Genomic DNA, 6,564 nt, shown 5'->3' on the forward strand with positions numbered 1-6,564 from the left:
AGAGTATACTGCTGCAATCCAACCTCACAGTAAAACACAGTTACAAAGTTTAGGGAACCAACCAAAGGAGCACCAACCCCTTCTTGATTTATGGGCTACAACCCAAAGGAGAACCAACCCCTAACTTTAGGGGACCAACCCAAGGAGCTACAACCCCTGCACTGAGATATAACTCAATATTCACAATATAAACTTGAAATACATAAGTAGTTATCTTGTTACAAGTGAATCTTGAAACCTTTTCAAATGTCTTACTCTATTGGTGAAATACCTTCTCTCCCTTACCGACTCACTCTTCTTCCTACTCTGCACCTGCCACTTCTCTACTAGATCTACACCTCACTTCTCTGCACATCATCAATATCAAACTCTGTTGGTGTAAGAACTACTGGTTCTTCTCTCCAATCGGTTGAAAGCTTCAACTAGGTTCACTCTCACTTTCTTCTTAGATGCTCGTTAAGCACTTGGCTGATCTTCATCTTATTTGCAAAAGTTTTCCACTTCGCAACAACACTATATTATACTATCTTCAGTAGCAACAAACAATCTCTTTGGCCTTTTTACTTATAGCCCAGATTTCCTACCAAAATCCAATTCAAAGTTTAGGTGGTTATGGTTTCCTCACCATCCTCGAGGCAAACCAAATCCAATTAGATCTTGCATGATCTGATCTTTCTGACATCTAAATCCACATCTCCACCCTAGTCACATCTCCTCGATCATGCTTTCATTCCTGGTGATTTTTTTTTACCCTCACAACAAATCCTTGAATCAATCATGAAAGATCTGTCGGGCTATTTCCTTCATCACCTCGATCTTCTCAATTTCTCTTAGCTGGCTCATAGTTGTCTTCCAAACCTCAAGCCTCAAATCCCTACAATCGCTCTGTAGGAAGTCCCATGAGTTGTGTGGTCTTTCATTAAAGCTAACCAACCCTGCAACAACCTTGTCAATGTACATTCTATCTTTATCCAAACTTGGGTTTGCCATGCTTTCTCCATGTCAACTATCTGCCAGCTTGGCACTTCAAGTCAATCCAAGTAGGATTGCCGACCAACCACCCTAATGGTTTCTTAATTCTTCCAGTTTGCTAACCCTTCTGGTCCCAACCATTCTACCAGTTACCTTTTCATATTTGCTCTCATCTTAGACTGTTGATGGAGCTCTCAAACCGGTCTCCAAACTGGTAAGTCCTAAGTATGCTCATTCCCACAATGGGGAGGTCTTCTACAACTTCACCTTTCTTATATAACTGGTAGACTTACATACCAGTTACTACACTTGATGACACCATGTCATCATTCTTTCAAGGCTCCATCTTCTTTCAGTCAGGTCATATTCCTCTATTTGCATCTACTCAGCCTTTGCTTTTTCCATGGTTAGCTTTGACCATATCATAACTGATTTGTTAAGATGATGAACATTTCATACTTCCTCTATACTGGTATCATGCCTTCTCTTTTAGTTTGGTGCATAATCCTGATCTCATGCACTTAGGGCATTCCTTCAATTCACTGGTAGATTCAGTGTAATCCTTCAAGTGTTTTCCTTTACCTCTTCACTCTTATTTCTCCAAACTATGATGCCCTCAATGCATAATAAGAGATAAGCCCCACTTGCTAGATGAGGTAACACCTTGTCTTCTGCATCTTGCAATGCTCTTCATGTGGTCTGATGTGAGCACATTTACTATCAATCATTGCTTCACATGATGACTGCTTCTACATTCGGTGGGAGTCTTGTTGTTCTGCAACCTTACAGCTTACTGGTTCATTCTGCTCTTCCAGTATTGATGTGATTCAGGTAAACTTTTGCCTCTTCATCGCAAACAACCACTCAAAACACCTCTTTATCTCAACATATAAGTTAGGTACTAACTTATGTATTGATGACCTCTGAGATCATCTTCTTTACCTTTACCGGTGTTTAGCAACACAAGGTGATATCCAAGCTATTACATCTTGTACTCCTTCATATCAATGTTGTACACACATCTCATCTACTGGTGGTTATCCCATACCGGTTGACATCAATGACAACACAATGCCAACGATCTCTCCCTTTGGAATTAATGTCAACACATGTAGTATCTGACATACTACAAAATTCTTCTCCCCCTTTGAAACAATGACAAAGGGCACTGTCAGACTATTATTTCTCTTTGTATGTGTCTGTCACTAACAAAATACTTTCTTCCCCTTTGTCTTCATTGGATTTAAAACTTCCTTTGATGCCACTTGTTATCTTATCACTAGTTGTTACATCTTCTCAAGTTACAACACTTGAGGTGGGGAACATATCATCAACTGACACCAGTATGCAAGTCTGATACTATTGAAACTCAATTTTCCTAAAGACTAATACCAATTGCAGATGTGTTAGTGAATACTGGTCATGTATCAGTTAACCTTCAACACCTCTACAATTTCCATCTCCTGTAGTCTAGGGAGTCAGTATCCTCCCAAGTTCAATCAAACCAGCTCTTCATTATGAGACTCTTCATGATGAGCACTTGAACTCCCCTTGAGTCATAGATCTCAGGTCCTCATCTCCAATTAGGTACAATACCAAAACTTCATTCTCACCATATACCGATTGAGTTGTGTATGTGTGATCATAAGATGATCCTTCAACTACATTGTATCCACCATAGCCTATGGCATGATCCTCCTGAGACATAAACTCAACATTCCCTGCTACCAGGGTTATTGCAACAATTTTCAACTTCATTGTCTTACATAACCTATTTTGTATTCATGTCGGCAACATCCTGGACATATTGGTTAACACCTAATACCAATTGTTAACCTTTACTCATTGATTCATGCAGTAGTGATCCATCACTCATCTATAGATCTATAGTCAAGAAAACACCTACACACTCTTGTCATCTTCTTTTTTTATGCCAGCAACAACATGGTTTTCCATGTTGCCTTCATTTCTGAGGGGTTGAATGATTGTTTCAATGTGCATTGCTCCCCCTAAGATTCTACATCTCCTTTAGGCCTTAGGAGATATCACCTATTCCCTAAATGCACAATGCCGATCCATGGTCTTCTTCCTCCATACCTGCATGAGTTCATTCTTCTTCCCATTTTCAGATTTTGGAGCAGGTCTTTCCTTCTTCTACCAATGAGTCCTTCCATTTCCCAATTCATCATTACAGTCGGAAATAGTGCTATAGTAGCACACAAAATCTATACTAACCTCATGATAAGGGAACCTTCTAATGTACAGGTTCTTTTTTCTTCTTCTTGTCAGGTTATTGCAGCCATCACCAAGTCTCCTTGGATGCCTTGCTAGAGTAGGAACACCACTCATCTTGTTTCACACAGGTCTTTTCTTTCCATATGCTCTAGTTTCATTTTTATACAGAGCAGAGCCATTTTGTTGGCCTCCATGTAACTACAGGTTCCTCTTCCTACATTCAAACTTTCTATGGCCAGGTCCATTATAGTTATGACAACCAATCATTGCATAACTGGGAGAAAGGTCATGCATGTATCGACTTCTAGATACATCCTTCCCGTAAGCATGATTTCTATGAAATGCTACATTATCCTTTATGGATCTCATTTGACACTCCCTTTTCTTATGGCCATAAACATTACATGTAAAAGAATAACCTGTAAAGGATGACATATGACTTACATATTTGTTCTCCCATGCATGAGAGGACCTTGTTTGTTATGCAACCCCATCTTTTCCTTTTTCGGAATGGACCCTTGGTTTTCCATTCTATGAACCTCTCTCATCTGATCTCTTCTTCTTCTTCTCCCACACATACTTCCCCCTATGAGTGGTAGCATTTCTTTTCCCTCTATTGGTGGAGGGTCTCCTTTGTTGCTTCCTCGTCTTCCTACTTCTGATGAGGTTTTCTTCTCCCATCCTTACTTCTGGTATCTATATGAAGAATCCTCCTTGAAGTATTGATCTTTACCTTTGTCTGTAAGTCTACACGAGTTGTGGTGAGGTCAACCTTCTTTTGAGGAGCACATCTAACTAGAGAGCTTTGGCCTTTGTTTTCTTCAAGCAGCCACTGAAGTTTTTTATCTTTATGTCTAGCTGAGAGGCTATATCTTCACACCAACATACCTTGATGTCTTTTGTCTGATTCTTCAACTTTGAGATTCATTTCTCCAATTCTTCAAGGCATTTGACTAACCGGTTCTGTTCCACAATAGCATCATTTTTGAATAGCTTGTATTCTCTTTTAACTCTATTGATTTTTTCAAGTGTATTTACAAGCCCTCCTTCAAGGTCAACTTCTCCTGCTCCTTCATCATCAGAGGGATCTTGATGGCAAGAACTATATGCCATGTCTTCCTCTTCATCATCATCACTTCTCAACATGTCTTATTGAGGAGAGGTGATTGCATAGCCACTTTGAGATTCTTGGGCCACAAGAAATTGAGCCCCTTCTTCTTCATTGTGGTGGCTACTTGAAGATCTATCTTCCTCATCCAGATAAATATGAGATGTATTTCTCATATTTTATTCAAATGTAGGATCTATTGTTGAGGATTCATTTCCATAGAGATTCTTCAATCATTCCGATAAGCTCTTTGTTGTTTTACACCTGTCCACCTGTGAAGAGACATCACCAGTGAGTCCACTAAAGATAGTCTTCATGGCTTCTTCATTGCACAGGTTTCTTCTTTCTTCTACAAATCTAGTAGGAAGACTGACCTTTCTAGGGAGACCATCTACTACTGACATCCATACATCAAATCCTAAAGAGGATAAGAAAACTTCCATTCTGCGACTCCAAATAGAGAAATTTGAGTCATCAAATACTGGAGAAAAGATAGATACTAAACAAACCATTGTGCCCTTAAGCTAGAATCTACCCAAGTTGGAGAACACTTTTCTAAATTGGAAACTATGCTCTGATACCAATTGTTAGACACAATTCACCACTAAAAGGGTGAGGGGGTGAATCAGTGGGTGAATCAAGCACAATACAGACTTACCAGTTAGAAATGAGACTAACTAAAATACACACACACACACAAGGAGACATCACATAACACTAGCATATACAAGCAAAAACCAAGATGAGAAAAACCTTAGTGAGCAATGTTGCTAGATTCTACTACTCCAATCCAACCTCACAGTAAAACACTGTTACAAAGTTTAGGGCACCAACCAAAGGACCACCAACCCCTTCCTAATTTATGGGCTACAACCCAAAGGAGCACCAACCCCTGACTTTAGGGGACCAACCCAAGGAGATACAACCCCTGCACTAAACTACAACTTAGTGTTCACAATATAAACTTCAAATACATAAGTAGTTATCTTTTAACAAGTGAATCTTGCAACCTTTTCAAATGTCTTACTCTGTCGATGAAGTAACTTCTCTCCTTTACCGACTCACTCTTCTTCCTACTCTGCACCTGTTGCTTCTCTGCTAGATCTACACCTCACTTCTCTGCACATCACCAGTATCACACTCTGTTGGTGTAAGAACTACCAATTCTTCTCTCCAATCGGTTGAAAGCTTCAACCAAGTTCACTCTCACTTTCTTCTTAGATGCTCGTTAAGCACTTGGCTGATCTTCTTCTTATTTGTAGAAGTCTTCCACTTCACAACAACACTATATTCTCCTCTCTTCAGCAACAATAAACAATCTCTTTGGCCTTTTTACTTATAGCCTAGATTTCCCACCAAAATCCAATTCAAAGTTTAGGCAGTTAGGGTTTCCTCACCATCCTCGAGGAAAACCAAATCCAATCAGATCTTGCACAATTTGATCTTTTTGACATCTGAATCCACATCTCCGCTCTAGTCACATCTCCTCGATCACGCCTTTCATTCCTGGTGATTTTCTGTTTACCTTCACAGCAAATCCTTCAGTCAATCACAAAAGATCTGTCAGGATGTTTCCTTCATCACCTCGATCTTCTCAATTTCTCTTAGCTAGCTTGTAGTTGTCTTCCAGACCTCGAGCCTCAAACCGCTACAATCGCTCTACAGCAAGTCCCATGATTTGTGTGGCCTTTCATTAAAGCTAACCAGCCCTACGACAACCCTGTTAATGTACATTCTATCTTTATCCAAACTCAGGTTTGCCATGTTGTCTCCATGTCAACTAGCTGCCAGCTTGGCACTTCAAGTCAGTCCAAGTAGGATTGTCAACCAACCAACCTAATAGTTTCTTACTTCTTCCGGTCACAACCATTCTACCAATTTCCTTTTCATATTTTCTCTCATCTTGAACTGTCGATCGAGCTCTCAAACTGGTCTCCAGATTGGTAATTCCTAAGTATGATTATTCCCACAACAGGGAGGTTTTCTACAACTGTACCTTGCTTATATAACCGGTAGACTTACATGTCAGTTACTATGCTTGATGACACCATGTCATCATTCTTTCAAGGATCCATCTTCTTTCAGTAAGGTTAGACTTCTTTGTTTGCATCTACTCAGCCTTTCCTTTTCCTTGGTTAGCTTTGACCATATCATAACTGGTTTGTCAAGATGATGAACATTTCATACTTCCTCTATACTGGCATCATTCCTTCTCTTTTGGTTTGATGAATAATCTTGATCGCATGCAC

This window comes from Cryptomeria japonica, chromosome 11 (assembly GCF_030272615.1).
Source record: "Cryptomeria japonica chromosome 11, Sugi_1.0, whole genome shotgun sequence".
NCBI classification, from domain to species: Eukaryota; Viridiplantae; Streptophyta; class Pinopsida; order Cupressales; family Cupressaceae; genus Cryptomeria; species Cryptomeria japonica.